This window comes from Carettochelys insculpta, chromosome 6 (genome assembly GCF_033958435.1).
Source record: "Carettochelys insculpta isolate YL-2023 chromosome 6, ASM3395843v1, whole genome shotgun sequence".
Lineage (NCBI taxonomy): Eukaryota > Metazoa > Chordata > Testudines > Carettochelyidae > Carettochelys > Carettochelys insculpta.
Genome location: NC_134142.1, coordinates 25,041,222 through 25,062,352, shown reverse-complemented (window position 1 = coordinate 25,062,352; position 21,131 = coordinate 25,041,222). Strand labels below are relative to the sequence as shown.

General features: G+C 41.1%; 1 protein-coding gene across 8 annotated transcripts in view; it reads left to right on the top strand.

Moving 5' to 3' along the window:
- The window catches only part of EVL (Enah/Vasp-like), a 213,035-nt gene that overhangs the window by 94,816 nt on the left and 97,088 nt on the right, over positions 1 to 21,131 (top strand). The window lies entirely within an intron of this gene.

Sequence of the window (21,131 nt, the reverse complement as noted above, 5' to 3'; positions counted from 1 at the left end):
GGGCCTGTAATTATTTAGAGACAAATTTTTCAAGCCTTGCCCCTTTTCCCAGTAAAACATACAGTGGGATGCTGTTCATGCAATGACAAATCTTATATCAGCGATATGAAATATATTTACTTTTGAGGAGCTTCCCCTTGTTTCTAAAAGTGCTTAAGTTTTTGAGAACCAGAATTTTCAGTTTAACCTATTCTGAACCCAGCCTACAACCTCTGACACAAAGGGACAGTGTCAGGAGGTTATGAACAAATCTCAGCTTTTGTAAAATTTAATATGAAAGCAAATGTTAACATGAATTATTTTAAGCATCAATAAAAATGGTATCTTGCTGGGATGTAAGCCTTCCCTTACAGGGTTTACATCCCAGACAGTGCAGCCTTATGCTAGTTTGATAATATACAAAAGTGATTTTATTAAGTATAAGAAATAGGATTTAAGTTGTTACAATGAGAACAGACAGATTATAGTAAATTACTGAATTAAAATAAACAAAATCTGCCAGCTAAGCCTAACATTCCAAAAGAAATGGTTACAAATAGTAATTTGTTGCCCCAATACTTTTTTTTTTTCCAAGTAAAGGTCTTCAAGCCAGAGCTGATTCCCTGTCTCTCCCCCACCCCACACACACATGATCTTGGCCTAGCAGCTCATCTCCATCCCTGTCATTAGAATCATTTTTGGTTTCAAGTGCTTTCATGTATCCTCTCAGGATGCGTAGCAGTCTGTGAAGCCAGTTGAAGACAACTATCATTTGCTTCCCATTTCTTAGATAGAATTTCCACAGGGTGGGAATCCTTTGTCCTATTCCCCCTACTCTGGTGGAAGAATACCAAATTCAAGATGGATTCTAGCAGCAGGTGGCATGGCTGCATGTCTTCTTAGTACCAACCACCGTTTAGGCTTCTGACAGGAAAAACGAGACTATTCACAGATTCTTATCTTGAGCACCAGATCATTAAGTCCCATAAGCACCACCAGTGGCTTTCACTAGTAGACCAAGATTAATAGAGAGATTTACATATTATATTTCTAACTTTGCATACAAGAAAGATACATGTATTCAAATAGAATATACATGTTTGGGGGATTACAAGTTCTTGAGTGATTGGTTATTTGCCCTGTTTTGCTTAAATCATGTTCAAGTTAGGCATATTCGTATTCAAAAATGCATTTCCATAAAAAGGTAGGGCACAGTGTCACAGTCCCTGTCCTGAACAGCTTACAGTTTAAGTAGACAAGATAGGCACAGGGTTTGGGAAGAGAGAGAGCACACAAGCAGAGTGAACAATGTGATGGCCACCAGCACGATGTTAGCATTTTGGCAGGGTTTATGTAAGAAGGGATCAACTAAATAAAAAGAAATAGGGGAAGTGGAAGGGACAAGAAGGTAGGAAACATAGGTGTGGAGTGAATCTGAAAAGAAGAGATTGCTCCCACATTCCCTTCCTTTGCAAACAGCTAATCAGATCAGGATGGAGAAAGTCCAGTCAAAACTTTTGAGTGTGTAGTACTCTGTTGTTAGAGACATGGGGAAAGCCTTAAACCCCCATTCTAGTGTGACAAGTCTATCCCCCCCGAACGTGGTGACAGAAGTCTCTGCTGCACTGAGGCATGTGTACACAAAGGCTTAGTCTACACTCATTATTCAGTGACAAAATTGTCATTCATGGGTGCTTTAAAAAAACCGCTCCCTTGAATTACAAAAGTTTTGCTGCGGCAAATGTAAATGCTGCTTTGTTGGCAGGAGCACTCTCCATCTGACAGAGCAAAAGCCACTCATGGAAGGCAAAAGTATTTTGTCAGCAAAAGAGGCAACAAAGCATTTACATGTGCCGACTTTTTGTGGCAGGGCCTTGTCGACTCCACCTTGTCACTAAAAGCTGTGTTGTGTAGGCATAGCCTAAATAGATGATGTCTCTTCTTATCCTGAGCCAGTTGGTTTAAATCTGTCTGCCCTGCTGTACCAGCTGTGAGATTGCTAATGTGTGTGTTTGCATACTTAGGCAGCTGAGTGGAGTGGGTGGGTTACTTTACATAGGCTGTCTAGATTGCTGACAGGTCTGTCGGGAGAGGCTTTTCTGACATTTGGCCCGTCCATATGGGTCCAAATGTTAGAAAAACCTCCTGTCGATTCATCCCTTCTTCCTTGTGGAACAAGGTGTACAGGGATGTTGACTGAATGCTCTCAACTGACAGATCTCTTCCAAGAGATCTGCAGTCTGAATGCACATTCTCTCGACAGAAGTCTGCAGTCTAGATGTAGTCCTGACAAGCAATTTCCTGAGGTTCCGAAGTGCTGCCTTCCACGGTAGCTCTATGGGTACTGTTTGTTCTGGGGTTACAGACCACCAAGTATGAGTTGCATACATGGACTATAAGATGGATAGAAAGCTGGCTTGACGGTCAGGCCCAACGGGTAGTAGTCAATGGCTCAGTATCTGGATAGCAGTTGGTTTCAAGTGGAGTGCCCCAAGGCTCAGTTCTGGGCTGGTGTTGTTCAACATCTTTATTTGTGACCTGGTTGAGGGACTAGATTGCACCCACAGCAAGTTTGCGGATGACACTAAGGTAGGGGGAGAGGTAGATACATTGGAGGGTATAGACAGGACCCAGAGTGACCTGGATAAATTGGAGGACTGGGCCAAAACAAATCTGATGCGGTTCAACAAGGAGAAGTGTAGAGTCCTGCCCTTGGGATGGAAGAATCCCAAGCATTGTTATAGGCTGGGGACCAACTGGCTAAGCAGCAGTACAATGGAAAGAGATCTAGGGATTATGACGAGTGAAAGATTGAATATGAGTAAACAGTGTGCCCTTGTAGCCAAGAAGACTAACAGCATATTGGGATGCATTAGGAGGAGCATTGCAAGCAGATCTAGATAATTTGTTTTTCCCCTCTATTAGACACTGGTAAGGCCTCATCTGGAGTACTGCGCCAGCTTTGGGCCCCCCAGTATAGAAAGGATGTGGATGTGCTGGAGCAGGTTCAGCGGAGGGCAACAAAAATGATTAAGGGGAAGGAGCACAAGACCTGTGAGGAGAGGCTGAGGGATTTGGGTTTATTTAGTTTGCAGAAGAGAAGACTGAGGGGTGATTTAATAGCAGCCAACAGTTTCCTGAAGGGGAACTCTAAAGAGGATGGAAAGAAACTGTCCTCGGAGGTGACAGATGGAAGAACAAGGAGCAATAAAGTTACAAAAGGAGAGCAGTAGGTTAGATATTAGAAAAAACTCTTTCCCCAGGAAGGTGGTGAAACATTGGAATGTGTTGCCTAGAGAAGTGGTGGAATCTCCATCCCTTGAGGTTTTTAAGTCCCAGCTCGACAAAGTCCTGGCTGGGATGACTTAGTTGGGGTTGATCCTGCTTGAAGCAGGGGGGCTGGACTCGATGATCTTTTGAGGTCCATTCCAGCCCTATGATTCTATGATAACGATAATGCCAAGAATGATTGCTCCCTGCGTTTGGAGCCGTACAGTTTGTAGTAATGGTTTATAGTTATCTTCACGCAGTGTCAGAGTTATCCAGAAGAGGGAGGAAAGCTGACCAGAATATGTAGGCCACATAAGGCTGTGTTTTATGAGGCCGTGTAGAGCAGGAGAATAGTTCATTAGTGGTATGACCTAATGAGTTGTTTGAGTCTTGGAGGAACAGCTCTTAGTCTATCACATGGTTGGGGGAAGTTTTGCAATCTGCTGAGAATCCCACACACACATTGTGATGTTTTACTACAATCACTGTATGGGCCAGTTCAACAATTCTGTAAAGTCAGTTCTGTGATACTAAGAAAAAAGACTAAATGAAATAAAAAAAAGTCACAAAATAGCTCTTTATTTTCATCTAAAAGCACCTTGCACTTCAGCTTTATATTTTCAGACCTTCTGGAGTGTAACTTGGAATAGTACTTACATCAGGCCAAATTCTCTGCTGCATTTTGCAGGAGGCTTATCATAGGCTGTGTAGGATAGGCAGGAAAAGGAGGAGGGGTCTCACTCCTATCTTTGCCCTCTCTGAATTTTGACCTGTGCAACTTAGACCAACCTAGGTTACCCACTCAGTACTGAATAAGTACTATTCAGCATGAGTAAGGAGTGCTTTGATTATAAACTTCAGGGCAGATAACCTCCACCAAGACAAATAGTGACTCTGGCTATGTCTACACTTAACGTTTTGCGCATGCGCAAAATGATGCCCCGGAAGATAGAACCTAAGCATTTGTTCTTCCACGGCCAGTGTAGACCTAGCCTCTATTTCCCTGGACTGGGGGGTTTGCAATGGTATGTTGGCTGCTGACATTAGAGGTAACCTTCAGTATAAACAAGGTCTCTATGTTTTGTACAGGACCAAGCACAATAAGTGTGCTGCACAAATGATAGTAATCCTGCTGTCACTGAACCCATGACATGAAAAACAATTAAATACTTTCAATATCAACTCTACCAGTGGGAAAAAAAGTCAGCTGATCTACTCTTAATCTCTTTTCTCTGCCTTCGACTATTGCTTCTTTTTATCTTTTTATTTTGAACACGTTTTCTTTCTTGTTTTTTTTAAACCCAGTGTTGTTTCCTGCTCTCTTTTTTGGTTAAACTTCCGTTTTCCTGTTTGATTATAAGGTTTTATGCCTAGACTCTCGAACTGCATTGCTGCCAAGTTTATGTTCCTCTCTGTCATCTGGAGGAGTAGAGTATCTGATTTAGCACAAATTGCAACAGATTGATAATACATTGTTTCTGAATCTTTTGCTAAACCTTTCTCTCAATGGCGAGCTCGTAAGTATCTGAGGATTCTACTGTGAATATACAATGACTATGCTGAACAAAACTCATATGGTATTATATAAAGACTAACATGTCCTGTTTAAACTGTTATTTTTGGAAGGCTTGTGCATGAGTTACAACTAGATTTTTTTGTAGCAATAATTGCTCTGATTCTAGCTTCCATTGCTGAATTTGATTCACTGGGCTAAATTCATGATTCAGGTAAAATCATTTCATTGGAGTTCTCAGAGATTCATTTGTCCCACTGAGAACAGTGGAAAATAAGAATTTACCTGTGTGGAATCCCACTGAAGGATAGAGACCTTGTTTAGTTTGTTGTGTTCTGTACAGTTATACATTTGTCTATGTCCTGATTAGTAGCGCATGTTTGAATTTCTGAAAACCTGTGCTTAAAACATTCGTCTCAAACGTACTTAAATGTCTTGAGAGTGTTTGAAAGCATTAGTTGGTGTCAAAAAATCTGCATTTTCATTTCTGTGTAGTTTCTGATTGTTCATGTTGTCTCAGTATTTTCTGAAATTAGTTACTTCTTGTTTGTATTTCTGTAAAAAGGGAAGTAGGTTACATTAGTAACAACCTGATCTTATAAGGATGCTTCATGAGTTTTGTATCTTAGCATGTGTAATAGACTAATGAAGTCTGTGTCTTTTTTTTTTTTGTCCCTGCATTTACCATTATAATTCTTTTTTCCTGAGAATTTGGGGTGTTGTGGTGAAGGTTGTTTGCAAGATGGCTTGGGTGATGCTATAAAGTACTCAGTATTTTACTACAGGAGGAAACAGTGAGTGAATTAAAGTGTTAATGGTTCAACAGAGAGTTGCAGAAGGTGAAGGTGGGCATACATCACTTAAAGTGCTTGAAGGTCAAGGAAAAGCTTCCAGACAGTATGCATGTTCTTATGTATCTGATTATTTTGATGGGACTGGTGTGTTTAATCTGTAAATTGCTGAGTATGAAATTCCTTTCATACAACAACTATTTATATTTTTAAGATGTTGAGTTGACATGTTTCCAAGTGGAGTTGAAATCTTGAAACCTTTTCCCCACTGTTAATTGTATCAGAACAGGAAACCGTGGAGTTAAAATGAATCTGTCATCTAGTACCCAAAATCTTGACAGTATAAACTCACCGCTGGGGTCATCTTCTGTTTCCAGTTTCAATGATAAAAATATGGAGCAACTCATTCAGTCCAGATCTGATTGTCTGTGGACTCACATTTCATAGGTAATTTAAATATGGGTACTAGACTCTAACAAATCAGAATTCTCTATTGATTCACACCAGTGGCTCAGTGGGATAGAACTGTTAGGAGATTACAATCAGACCTTCATGAATCATCTGTTACTCTATGATGTCTCTTTAACTATGTTACTCTTCCACCCCAGTTTACTGAGAACTTTGATGAAGCTAATTGCGAGACATGACAGTGAGATACATAGCTTTATTGAGCATGCATGTAGCACTAGCTCATCACCAAATAAATTGTTTTGTTAGCCTTTAAAGTGCTACATTTCTGCTGTTTTGTTTTGACTGAATACAGACTAACACAGCTACCTCTCTCTCACTATATATTGAGCATGTCTGCACTCCATGAACATTCACACTGAAGTAACTCGGCCCACAAAGTCCTGGGCTATCATGACTGGACTCTCAAGAGAAAAACCTGGTTTCTCAATGACTTGTCTCTTCTTTGGTTTCCAACTCACAAGTCTGGCATGGATGTGCTCACACACTGCAGTTGCTGAACACAGTATTGTAATAACTCATAAAGGAGAACTCGGGGCACACCATCGGAATAAAGAGCAACTTCTGAACCCTTTTATTTTGTAACAGTGCATAGTAGTTGACCTCATGCTCATTATTCACTTAAACACTGGTGCTTCAGCTGTTTCCTCTGTAAAGTACTTCCTTTTCTCTGACAGGCAAGTCCTGAGGCTTGATTCATTAACAACAAACTTTTTTGAGATCTCTGTACAAAGGGCGCTATGTACACGTACAGGTTTATTGTAATTTTTGCTAATTAGTAGCAGAGAGAAAGCTGTGCTAGTCTATATACTATCAAAACAATTGTTACTGTATTTTTGGATATAAAATATGTTATTGATGTTAGAGTTTTATAGAGACATCAGAGGGGGAGGGAAAGCTCAGCAGTTTAAGCTAAAGCCAGGCTTGTGAGTTTGATCCTGGAGGGGGCCATTTAGGAATTGGGGCAAATAGATTTAAAAAAAAAAAAATCTTTCAGGGATGGTGGTAGGCTCTGCTGTGAGAACAGAGGACTGAACTCAATGACCTTTGAACATCCCTTCCAGTTCTATGAGAGAGTTTTAACAAAGGAGCAATTTAAGGGCCAGGCTGTGAATGGCTGTAGGCTTGCGCACAATGCGACTGGATTGTCCCCCTTTGAGAGCTCATCCAGGGCCCAGCCACCATTACAGTCCCTCCAGGTACATCAAAAGAAGTAAAAAGGTGTCTGGTGTATCACTTGTTCCCTGTGTGCCAGTGTTCAGAGTGCATTAGAGAAGTGAACATTAAAGGTAGTGTCACCTGAGCAGATCTTTCTGTGCATTGCACCGTGGGGGTGTGGGGGACAGGGGAGGTAAGGGACTGTGCTTCCCTCGCTGAGCTGCTTCTTAGTCATGTCGGTGACTAAATGCATTTGTTTTTCCGTCAACCTTCACCATACTTTTGATCAAGGGAGTTTCCACTTGTTTCCACTGCTGTTCTAGTGCAGCAGCAGAGTCCTGCCTGATTTGGCTTCTGGTGTAGGCTCTTCCAGAAGTAATGCTGTCTTCAGACAGGAGCTGTGGTAGATTCTACAGCAGGAAGAACTAACTAGCCAGTCACATCAGTCATGCTGCCAGATATGGGAAGGGTTTTGCTTGTAGTAACTTGACTAAATGCTTTTTTATTCTGTAGTTTCTAATGGCTACCGTTATTTTTAAGTCTATTTGAATACGTAGGTTGGAGACAAACTGCCAATACAGTGCCATTCCATAAATGGTCCTTTCTTTAAATAATGACCTTTAATTAAAGAAATATTTTCCCACTCTGATTATTACTTCATTTGATGCGATGAAAATAATTCTAGCAGATTAGTCCATTAGAGTGTGCAGCTGACCACAGCTGCTGCAAGAAAGTGGTCTGTAGTTTTCTGTCTAGTTAACCTTTGAGGTTTAATGTGCGTACATCAAGCTAATCATACTCCTTGATAAAGGCGATTTCTTATGTATGTAAGTTTTTTAGAGCTAGTGTTGGATGCAGTATATCAGCATGTCAACATAGCTATTTCTTGCACAGCAGGTTTAACCACATAAATGTGGCTTCCTGTAAAAACATAGTAAAGTTTTTTTATAATTTTTTTTTTTTGGTTGTGAAGTGGATTTGTTGCAAGGTAGAGTAAGTCCTTGATCAGCTAAATAATTTCTGATATCAATAATAAGGATCATGCTGGCAAGAAAAGAAATAATACAGTTTTGATAAACAAATGAGGAGAAGATGTTCACTAGTTAACAGTTTGCAACTTAAAAGAACTTTGCAGAAGCACTTTAGTTAACAAAGATAACTACTTTTAGTTCACAAAGATAACAAAGTTACTACAGGACAGTCCCAAGAGAGAAACCAACAGAACACCACTAGCCATCACCTACAGTCCTCAGCTAAAACCCCTACAGCGCATCATCAGGGATTTACAACCCATCCTGGACAATGATCCCCCACTTTCACAGGCCTTGGGAGGCAGACCAGTCCGTGCCCACAGACAACCTGCCAACCTGAAGCAAATCCTAACCAGCAACTATACACCGCACCACAGTCACTCTAACTCAGGGACCCATCCATGCAACAAACCTCGTTGCCAGCTCTGCCCACATATCTACACCAGCAACACCATTACAGGACCTAACCAGATCAGCCACACCATCGTGGATCCATTCAGCTGCACATCTACCAATATAATTTATGCCGTCATGTGCCAGCAATGCCCCTCTGCTATATACATCGAACAAACTGGACAGTCTCTATGTAGAAGAATAAACGCACACAAATCAGATATCAGAAATGGCAATATACAAAAACCCGTAGGAGAGCACTTCAATCTCCCAGGCCACACAGTAGCAGACTTAAAAGTAGCTATCCTACAGCAAAGAAATTTCAGGACCAGACTCCAAAGAGAAATTTCTGAGCTACAATTCATCTGCAAATTCGATGCCCTCAGCTCTGGCTTAAACAAAGACTGCGAATGGCTGGCTAAATACAGAAGCAGCTTCCCCTCCCTTGGTGTTCACACCTCCAGATCAGCTGCTGGTAGTAAGCCTCACCATTGCTGACTGAGCTAACCTTGTTATCCCCAGCCTTGCTCTAGCTTATTTATACATGGCCCTGCAGATTTCCAAGACCAGCATCTGATGAAGTGAGTCTGTGCTCACGAAAGCTCATGCTCAGAACTTTTCTGTTAGTCTATAAGGTGCCACAGGACCCTTCGTTGCTGTTAAAGATAACTAAATGATTATTAGAATCTTCATTTTTAAGAGTGAGGTTTAGTCTCAGCTCTTGTGAAATGTCAGGTTAGTGGAGCTATGATCCTTCATGCCAGCTGAGGATTTGCCCCAGGGAAACTGTGTTTTGTGTGTGAGAGCCATTGTGGGTGTCAATGGGACATGCTCATATGCTCTAGTGCTTTGGCAGGATCTAGGTCAGAGTGCTCAGGACGGAGCCATTACTTCTGAAATTGGTTACTTTCCTGGTCACTATAAGCTTTTGTGACAGTGAGTTCCATGCCCCCATAAAAGCTATGATAAACTGTCATAATTACAGAGTAATTTGCACTTCAACTCCTTTTAGTCCCTCCCAAGTGCACACTTTCTAGGTGTTAGTCTGTAAGGTGCCACAGGACCCTTTGTTGCTGTTACAGATCCAGACTAACACGCCTACCCCTCTGATAACTTTCTAGGTGGAATTATGTGGTCCTAGTAATGTTCTTAGGCTGCATATCTGGGCTACAGCCTCTCGGCGTAACAGTTAGCATGATGGCCCCAGCTGGGTTTGGCACCTGAGAGGCCTCTGATTAAAATTATTTGGAAAACAAATTTTTCAAAGCAAAGGATTATTTATTCACTGAGGACTTGTCTATAGGTGGGAGAGTTTTTTTTTTTTCTGAAACCCCCTTCACCCCCCCCAAAACAACCCACCATGGAGCAGTCACGCTGCCATGCACGAAAAGTTGGGATAAGAGGGCTTGTTCCTCAAAATAACAACACCAATTCTGCAAACAACTTTCATCGATCCCCTGCCCTTCGTGGTTGAAAATGAATGTGTGTGAACAAAGCACAGCTGTTATTGGTTATGTGAACACTCCTTTTGCAATTCTTTGGCTGTGTGAATTCAGTTTTTCAACTTGACTTATTTCGACCTTGTGAGATCGAAAAAAATATAGTTGAAGCAAACATACAGTGTAGACACAGACAGAGAAGTACAAAGCAAGCCTATAAAGGAGCTAAAACAACAGAAGATTCATTCACCTGATCCTACTTAACTGCATTCTTTGCTCCCAAGTTCCAGGTATGTTCTACTCAGGCCAGGTCTACACTACCAGGGATGGTCAAATTAAGTTATGCAACTACAGCTATATTAATTACATAGCTAGAGTTGACATACCTTAATTTGGATTTCCATGATGTCTCCACTAAGGGAGGTCGATGGGAGTGCAACTTCTCTTACTCCTAACTTGGGGGCAGGGAGGGCAGGAGAACTGCAGTCAATGGTGGCACCCTGTAAATTCAATTTAACGCTTCCCCACTAGGCATGCTAAATCGAACTCTGAAAGATCAGCCGCAGCAGAGTGGGTTTTTCCTGTAGTGTAGGTGTGCCCTCAGTCTTACTTCTGAGGTTGGCAAGACAGACAGCCCCTGCAGTGTTCTCTTATTGTCTCTGAGAAAGATGCAACTCCAGTAGCTGCTGCCCACTTTACCCCCTTTTCTCTCTACGAGGGTGCATTTAACAGTTTGGTGTTCTTTTGATCTCCATTCCAGCATGGAGAAAGTAAACCTGCCATTCTAGCTGAAGCCCAGCAGATGGGCATTTCCCATTTTGTAATTCCATTACTGTTCCCCAAGATACCTTATATCTCTCAGCATTTCATTTCCTCTTTGTTTCCCTCTAACAGCCTCTCTTAATGCCATGCAATTCTGCAGGAAAATATCAAACTGGCACATTGAAGTACAGCTGATATTCAGAAAAATATTAGATACCTCCCTCCTTTTCCTCATAAGAATTCTCCATAGTCTCTTTCTTCAGGCCTCGAGTGTGGCTTACATTATCTTTGGTAACATTTACAATCAGCATTGTTCTAAGTGCTGCTATAGAGGATGTGGTCCAGTAGGTAGGGAACTAAACTTGAAGTCAAGAGACATGGGTTGTGATTATCTATCTTATGGTAGTTTCTATGAGCCACTCAAGAACAGACCTTCCTTGTGCTAGACCACAGGTTCCCAACCCTGGGGGCCATGCCCCCCTTGGGGTCGGGGGGTGAAGAAATTCCAGGGAAGGCATGAGGTGACCCAGCCTCCTCCATCCTGTCAATCCTCTCCACCCCAAGAAAGAGCACGTGCTGGCATTACCTCCTGCAAAAATGGAGGTAGCCCTGGCTTTTGCGACGTTTGTGGGGTAGGGGGGAATCATGCAACTGCATGTCAGATCTGGAGTCTTAGGAAATGCATGCGCTGCTTCCCCTCCCCAAAGAGCCAGCACATTTGCTGAAAAGCCGAGTCTGTTGCCTGTCAGTGACTTCTTTCTATCTATTGCCTTCCTGCATAGGGGGCAGGAGCAGCCCTGGGTCCCTGCCAACTGCTCCTCACTCCTCATGGCAGCTGCGCACTGCCTGAGCATTGGAGCTGGCACCGACTCACTGCCAGCCTTGCCCCACACACTGGATCCCTCGCCTTGGCCCCACCTCAGAGCATAGAGGGATCCACAAATTCCACCAGCCTTGGAACCCCAGAAGAATTAATCTGTCTTGAACCTCAGTCCTAGCTACCCTCCACCCACCCCGTGGGGCTGGGGTGCCAGGGAAGGAAGATGTCTCAGTTGGGGCCACATCAGTGGGGCTTGGAGGGTTGTTTTTTTGGCATCTCAGTTGTGCGGTCCCTGACTTATTTTTCTGTGGGTCAGTGACACCAGATCCAAAACAGGTTCCCCGCCCCTCCCATGAATAAAGACAATGCTGACAGGTTTGTGTTCAACATATTTTATTTAAAAATGTGGCCTAGACAATGAGCCCCCCAATCCGGGGCAAGCCCCCATCTGGTCACAGCATCATAACACCCCTGCACCCCCCGCCCCACATACCTCAGTCCTGAGCCTATCATACACTGGAACACTCTGACCTGAGCCTCTCACGTCCCCAGTCTTCTGGCACAACACTACTGCACAATACACACACTGCATATCTGTATCCTGAGCCCCTCATATTCCCAACCTGAATTCCTGCACCCTCACATCCACAAGCCTATGGTTTGCTCAGCACCCGAACACTCTCCTGCCTGGAGCCCCCTCCGTGAGCCAGCAGCCCCTTCTCCACCTTTTCCTGAACCCAAATCCCTCCCAGAGCTTGCACCTTTCATCCCTTCCCACACCCAAATCTCTCATTCCTACCTCAGAGCCCGTACCTCCTCCTCTCAACCCACTGAGAATGAGTAAGGGCTGGAGACAGCAAATGGCGGGGCAGGGCCTTAAGAAAGGGGTGGAATCTTGGGGCTTGTCCTGGCTTTTAAAGTGATCTTGGGAGTGAAAAAAAATGGAGACCACTGCTGTAAAAAAATAATAAATACATAAAAAAATTAAATTTAAAATTTCATACCACAAGATATATATGCCTTTTGACATGTAGGGGTACATATTGAATTTTTTGTGAAAGGGGGATTGGATGGTGGTAAATAAAAGGCTGAGGGGCGTGAAGGTTTATCAAAAATCAAAAAGGGAGAAAGCAGTCAAGTAGCACTTTAAAGACTAATGAAATATTTTGTTAGTCTTTAAAGTGCTACTTGACTACTTTTTTGTTTTGATAGCATATAGACTAGCACGGCTTTCTCTCTGTTACTATTCAAAAAGAGGGAGTGATGCTGAAAAGTTTGGAAACTGCTGTGCTAGACACTGTGCAAACACAGACTAAGAGACAGTGTCTTCACTGAAGATCTTACCATCTAAGGTCTTGTCTTCACTGTAGTAAGAACTCAAGATAAATTCAAGTGTTGTAACCAGCTGGACTCCCGGGTGACAACCCCATCCACAATTTCTCTGATTTGTTCCTTAAGAGAACCACCCATTCCTTATTTTAAGATGTATGGAAGCTAAAACATACTATTTGAAACATTAAATTGAAGCTTATAATAAGTGCATTGCATACATGAGGGCAGTAGAAATATACACTTAAGAGAAATATACATTTCAAGAGAAATGGTATTTCCCTAAAACGTCCCTTACAATAAAGCATTGTCTCATTTTTACTGTGGTTTTCCATCACTTCCATCCAACGAAGGTGCTTATCTGATTTCCTTTCCCAGTTTTCTACCTCAGCGTAAGTGATGAACTTTGAACTCACAGTAGCTGTCCCACAAGGAGGAGGTTGGGGTTGCTGCTCCCATGTGACAGATAGTTGAGCTGGTATTGCAGTGGGAACTCAGCTTCTTTGTGCTATTAATTCAGTCATTCTGTGCAGCTGCTCTCACTTAAGTGCCAGAGACTGGAACATAGGAAGTTGGGTATGGTGATTGGATCAAGAGTTGGTTGCTAGCAATAGCTAGCAAACCTAGGGTCAGAGCTGGAGTCAGAGACCGGATGCCAGAGCCAATGATCAGGGCTGAAACCAGACATCAGAGCTGAAGTTTAAAGTCAGCTTACCTGGAGTGTGGCAAGGCAGAGGAGTTTCTGTGTCTAGGGCAGGACTGGAGCTGGAACAAGGAATGAGCCGAGAAATAATCAGGCACAGGAGCTAATGCAATCATCATGATCTGAGTAGTGACAGAGAGATAGCAGTGTTAGTCTGTATTCTGTCAGAACAAAAAAGCAGTCATGTAGCACTTTAAAGACTAACAAAATAATTTATTAGGTGATTGAGCTTTGTGAAGAAGTGGGTCTATCCCACTACAGACAGCAGCTACATGACTGCTTTTTTATCATGATCTGACTTTGGTCTAATACCACTACTGGACGTAAGAGCATACCTGTTGGTTCTTCCAGCCAATTTGGTGGCTTAGCCAATCAGATGATTCTGCCTCAAGCCATGTTCAGCTCTCAGTTCTCTGTTGCTCATTAGTAGGTGGAACTAGCTGGTTCCAAGTGTATCTGCATGTCCCTATACATGGCATCTAACTAGGTGAATTCAAGGAGTTTATTTGAATGTGACTAATTCAAGCTAACTCTGCAATGAAGAAAAGACTTAAGTAGACAAGATGGACAAGTGAAAAATGTACTGGCAGCAGATATCATATTCTGCCCCCCCTTTTTTTTTTTAAGTGAGATAGAGATGATGGCTGTTTTTGGTTTAAATCCTTCAGGTGGGTTATGTGAAAAACAGATTCTATTCCTGGCATTCTCTCAGTATTTCATTTCCTCTCTGTTTCCCTCGAACAGCCTCCTTTTAAAATAACAACACAGCAGAAATGTAGCATTGTAACAAAATGGTTTTTGCTATCTTTTTGTTAGTCTTCTAAATTTCTCCATTTCTGTTGTCTTTTTGTTAGAATACAGACTAACATGTCTACCTCTCTCTGTTATTGGCCTCCTTTAAGTCCATGCAATCCTGCAGGAAAATACCAAACAGGTACATTGAAGTACCTCTAGTATTTCAGTGTTAATGAAGAATATTTTGTTTACAGTAATTTTAAAGTGCTTTTAGATCTGTGGATAAAAACTGCAAGGGACATAGCTTAATTTGTGTCTGTAAATGCTTTTTTTAAAATAACAGTATTATTTTCACATTAAAGTTATTATTAAAATGAGTTCAGCACACAGTAGTTGTTGAAATTACCTCATATTTGGAGAGCAGTTTTCCTTACTGCTGTTTTTACATAGAAAAGTGTGAGCTGAGGCCTAAGTAATTCAGAGGTGGAATTAAATCATTCTTAAGATTGTCCTTTTTAAAAGAAACTCTACAGTATTAAACAGAAATAGCACAAAATGATGCAGTATTTCTGTCAAAAGTTGCATTGTTTTAGATCATTAGATTTGAATATGTCCATACTTTTCTCATGAAGTGTTTATATCCACCCAGGGGCCTTAAAAATGCATTTGATTGTCTCTGCTCAGATCAGTAAATTATGGGTCTGCACTAAAACCACAACTGTAGGTCAGCTACACAAAATGGAGTGAAATGACTTCTCGCTAAAGGATTGTGTATGTTGCAGAAAAACTCATTCTGACTTCTCAAGTTCTTTCCTGAGAATCAACACCTTTTATTTCTCAACTTGCACAAAAAGGAATGACCTATTTCATATGCATTCATGCTGCTATTAATATTTTCTGGGTTATTGCATTTTTATGTTGTGAAGGGTAGTTCTACAATAGCCAGAATTCAGATTAACAATTAAAGCCATGACATCAATAGAATCTGTCCAGGGAGATTCAATAATGTTACCTCTCAATCAAACAAACATGCCATTTAAACAGCTTTTATTACTGCCTCAGCCCCACACCTTGAATAACCTAGATTCTTTTGTTCTTTCCAAAGCTACAGTACTGTAAATATGTTGAAAATAGAAGAATGTCTTATATCGGGGTGGGTAATAAAAAAGCAGCAGCCCAAGAGAGTTGTTTCCTGGTGGGCCACAGCTACTGTATGTACCTGCAGAGGTACGGGTGTTGGGCATTTGCACCTCTTGTTGGCTCCTGATCACCCTTCACAGCCATTGGGAGTGCCAGGATGCTTTAAAGTTCCAGATTACATGTGCCAGTTTTCAGGAAAGCCAAACAATCCAGGAGGAAATTATATGATATAGCACAGGTCATAAAACTTTCAAAAATTATTCATAGAGTGTATCTTTTAATATAAAATCAAATGTGATTTTTAAATGGTCAGTGATTGAAGAATCTATTGTGATCCTTGATCAATAATTCCAAAAGATAATTATCCTCACTGTAAAAAATGAATGCCTTATTTCTGTCTGAGTTTCTGTAATTTCAGCTTTCAACATTATCACATAACACATTCCTCTCCTAGGTAGAAGAGCTTATGATTAAATATTTGTTCCCCATGAATATACTTACAGACTGTAACCGGTGCACCTTATATCCTTCACTTTAAGCTAACTGGAGCTGTCAGCCACCAGACAGGATAACCAGATAGCTCATAATAGTTGTGGTTCTAACATAACAAAAATGAAATTACATAACAAAAACTTATATTAACACAGGCAGCATGTTTTCAGTGACACACTATAGGACACAGCCATAAATCTAAAGGCGATTTGCCAATTTTTATGTAAATAAATGAAACGTGATGTTTACTGATATTTGTCAGATTTATCATTTAGCTTGGGGGAAAAAAAAAAACAAACCAAAAAACAGTAGGCAGATAAATTTCAGTAGAGGGAGAAACAGTGCAATGAAGTGGATCAAGAAGACTGAGACCTCAGTGGTAGATATCATTTAGGAATCTTAGTTGATTAGCAATGAACGAGCATACCGCTTTATACGTAGTGTGGTCTGTTAGCATGTTGTGTCCAGATAAACATATTTACTTAACTTTAAAGTAATTTGGTAGTCTTGTTACAGAGCATTGTCAGATCAGAAGCATACTGCACTTACAAAGAAATAGTTTAGGAATGGCTGACTCTGGATAATGTTTGGATTTAAAGTAGTGTCTCAGTGGGAAAAGACAGTTTTAATAATATGTCTGTAGTCTGGTCCAAAATTATATCCCAGTGTATGGGAAGCCGTAAAATATATGGGTGAGAGCTCCGAGAAGAGCAGAAGAAAATTCAGTAGCAGAAATGTCCATTTTTATTAGGTTAATCAGACAACTGTACAAAACTAGTTTGTACGACATGTGGTCTGTTGTACTGTAAAGGACTGAATTTACTGTTGTTATGGTGTAAAATTCAGAGGTCTCCTAAGCACATACTGTGTTATTATGAGGCCCATGTTTTATCCTACTCTTGTTCATTCAACTATGAGGGAAATCCAGGCTGGCAACAGACTCTGTTCATGTTAATACAATGTAATTTAATGAAAAATCAATGTGGAAATGTAATTACATTTAAGTGTTTATGTGTAATGAAATAGCATACTGGATCAGTTACAGAATTTCTCTCTTTTCAGTAATCATATTTTTTAGATGCATTAGAAAAGTTAGGTAAAAGTTTCAAAGTCGTGTCTGTTAAATCATGATTAAATACAAATGTTGAGATGATCATACTGTTCTGAGAGAGAGACTGTAAGCTATTCACAGTCATATGATATAAAGTGTTACTGTATGCCTGCAGTGTGTTCTCATACCTCATAATAACAATTGTATATGGCTCAGAAAAATGGCTGGGGAAACCTTCCTACAGAGAGGACAGGTGTGGGGATTATAAAAGGAGCATGACCAAGTGCCCCTGTCTCACCCCCTCCCCACCCCAGCTCTGCCCATGCCATGCCCCCTGGAAGAGTGCAGATTAGGAGTAGTATTTTTGAGCCATACCACTGCAGGGGAGGGGTGGGACTTCGTCCATACTGAGGAAGTGGTGCTCATGCTGTGTGTGTGGTGTTGTGTGCATGGAGTGTATGTTGCCCCCCTGTGAACACCCCACACGTTGCATATGCTTACCTGGTATCTCCATGAGGTCATCTTTTAAAAACAAAACAAACAAGCAAACAACAACAAAAAAAACTATGTAACCACCCATTCCAGTTCCCATTGAGATTAGTAGAAAGACTTCTTTTGGTTTCAGTGGGAATTCCATTGGACACTTTGAGGTATTTGGAAGTTACAATAGCAGCAATGGGGGAAAAGTGAGAAACCAAAATTTGTGCATATAGAAGTTCTCCTTACTGTGAGGTGAGAGGCTGTAGGCTAGAATCAGGTCCTGGGAGGGACTGTAGGGTTTGCAAGATTAATGAAGAACTTTGTAAAGAGTGCTTTTCATTGCATTGGGTTTGTTGGTTTATGTTGCTTTCTGTTATGACACTTGGAGGTCATCCTATTTAGCTGATCCTGTTACCATTGCCCATTGACTTTGGTGGAAGCAGAGATTGGGCCTACTATTTTTCACTGGTTAGGCCTTAATTGGTGTACTGTGTCCAGTTCTGGGCACCACCTGTTAGGAAATGTGGAGAAATTGGAGAAGGCCCAGAGAAGAGCAACTAAAATGTTTAAAGGTCTAGAAAATATGACTTGTGGGAGAAGATTTAAAACTGGTCTTGTTTAGTCAGGAAAAGTAATGGGTGAGATGGGACATAATAGCAGCTTTCAAATACCTAAAAGGGTCTTACAAGGAGGAGGGAGAAAAATTATTTTCCTTGTCCTCTGAGGAAAGGACAAGGAGCAATGGGCTTAAAAATTGCAGAAAGGGAGGCTTAGGTTGTGCATTAGGAAAAATTTCCTAACTGCCAGGGCATTTAAGTACTGGAATAAATTGTCTAGGGTGGTTGTAAAATCTCCATTATTGGAAGTATTTAAGAGCTGGTTAGATAAATATCTAACAGGGATGATATAAATGGTGCATGGTCCTGCCATGAGGGCAGAGAGCTGGCCTTGATTACCTCTTGAGGTCCCTTCCAGTTCTGGTGTTCTACGAGTTTACGGTTTTGAAATTTAGCTTCATTACAATCAGAATTAAATACCAAAAATTGATCTATTCTTTGTAAGGAATAATTCCAAAATAATTTGAAAAAATCATTTTTGGTCAAGAGTTTTGACCAAGTTGTGCCTGAAGGCCCTACCCTACTGTACTATGATGAAAATACGACATTCCCTTTCCTATACAAGACATAGGCTGGTGTGTACCCCACACACCTTCTGGGCGTGATGTACTGTCATGGTTAGAGGCATCAAGACCACTCACAGAGAGGATGGTGAGTATACTCTACAGCATTAGCTACTAGCTTCCTGGCTTTTAGCTCATATGGTAGATGCTCATGCAGAGGTCCTGAGTTCCATTCCACTCCTACTGATCGAGGTCTGTTAACACTACAAAAGGAAATAAGCATATCATTTGTTATGGCCCAGAATACGAGCCCAAAGAATGCCAGCAATATTTCAGACAGCACAAGCTACTTCTCCTCTATGCTGCAGCAATACATCCTGCTGATTTTCCATTTTGTGATTTAATAGCACATTATTCTGGATTTCTTGGCTTTCGAATATGATTTTCCAGCAGCATAGTGCGTGCTGTCTGACAGTCTGTCTATCATGCTTATTGGAATCATGTCTGAGCAGCTCCCAAAAGTAGAATGACAGCAACATCTCTCACTTTCTACTTTGATGGCAGGAGAGAGGATTAGGGTTTTTACTAGTTGCTTGCTTGGTTGCTTGTTTTTTTTCAAAAGTTTAGTGAGAGCTTTTCAAATAATACTGCTTTTCATGGGATTATTGAAAATGCTTTACCATCCCTCCCCTTCCAAACTAGCAAAGGGAACTAGGTATGAAGCAACATGTGGTTATAAAATTATTAGGGTTATCATGAGCTCTGGACTTATGCTGACCATAAACCATAACAATTTCATCCGTGTTTTTAAACAATCATAAGCTAGAGCCTGCGTTACTCATGCAAACTGCCTGTTTTGTGCAAAATGTGGGTCCTGGTTTTGCATCACAGAAATAGTGAGCTTTTACCCATTTCTTGTGAAAGTAGCCCAAGTGTCTGCAACACCTGGGAATTCAGGATAGCAATAGTTGAAATACTGGTTGACAGTCCAAAAATGTCAGAGATGGGTATTGAGTATTACGTGCCATGTTTCACCTGAAAGATGAGGTGTAGTTGGTTTTTTGGAGGAGTGCACTGTTTGACAAAACTGCAGTGCTAAGAATAAATTTCAGTGAGAGGGAAAATAGTAAATTTATATGAAATTGCAGCACAAAAATAAACATTTACCGTAACTACCTTATCATGATTATGCACTTTAGCAGGATACCTTCATTACTGAAAGCAGCAAATGCACACTAGTAGTCATCGGTACTGGGACTAAGTTGCTGCAGTACCCCCTGGTTTGAAGTAGTTTCCATCACATACAGGATTTACAGTCTGGTTCAGTGGGTCTTAGCATTCCCACAACACAACTTATTCCAGCACCTCTGCTAATACTAAAAACTATAAGTTGCTCTCTTAAATAAACCCCTCTGTTGTATTTCTTTAGCTGGAGAAATGTTCCAACTACAGTTTTCCCCAGAATACTTCAGAATTTATTGCATCGCTGTCTACATTTATTTAAATCATTCTTCGCATGTCTAACCCTGGCTGAAAATAATTGTAAGTTGTGAATACACATATTGGCTACATCTATACTACCCAAAAACTTCGAAATGGCCATGCAAATGGCCATTTCAAAATTTACTAATGAAGCGCTGAAATACATATTCAGCGCCTCATTAGCATGCAGGTGGCCGCGGCACTTTGAAATTGACGCGGCTCACCAACGTGCGGCTCATCCAGACCGGGCTCCTTTTTGAAAGGACCCTGGCTACTTCGACGTCCCCTTATTCCCATCTGCTCACAGGAATAAAGGGACTTCAAAGAAGCCGGGGTCCTTTCGAAAAAGAGCCCTGTCTGGAGGAGCCGTGTGGCGATGAGCCATGCAGCAGCGAGCCGCGTCAATTTCAAAGTGCCGCGGCAGCCCCCATGCTAATGAGGTGCTGAATATGCATTTCAGTGCTTCATTAGTAAACTTCGAAATGGCCATTTGCATGGCCATTTCGAAGTTTTTGGCTAGTGTAGACACGGCCATTCTGATTTTTTTTTTTCATGTAATCATGTGTTTCTTAATATATCGGGCTACTTCAGAAAGATGACTCATTATTTCAATAACTAAATGGCATCTTCCCAACTCTTTGCTAGCGAACTGAAGTAAAACTGTTTTTTAAAGAGCATGTGTATTCTGGGATTTCTAAATGTGTCATCAGGTCTGAGTATTAAAAGACATTAGTTAGGTTAGTGTAATTGATTTCTTCAGTTGACCTACAAGGCTTTTGGTTTTAGGGTGCACTTGCTTCTTGTTTTAAATGGAGTGTCTAAACTTTATTTAAGTTGTTTTGCCAATGAGCTACAACATATTAATAATTTCAAAGCAGACATAAAAGGCATCCTTTGTCAACAGGTGCAAATTAAATGGAGCATTAAGACTTTTGGTTCCCTTTCTCTGAGTATTCGTGAATTAAGTTTCCACTT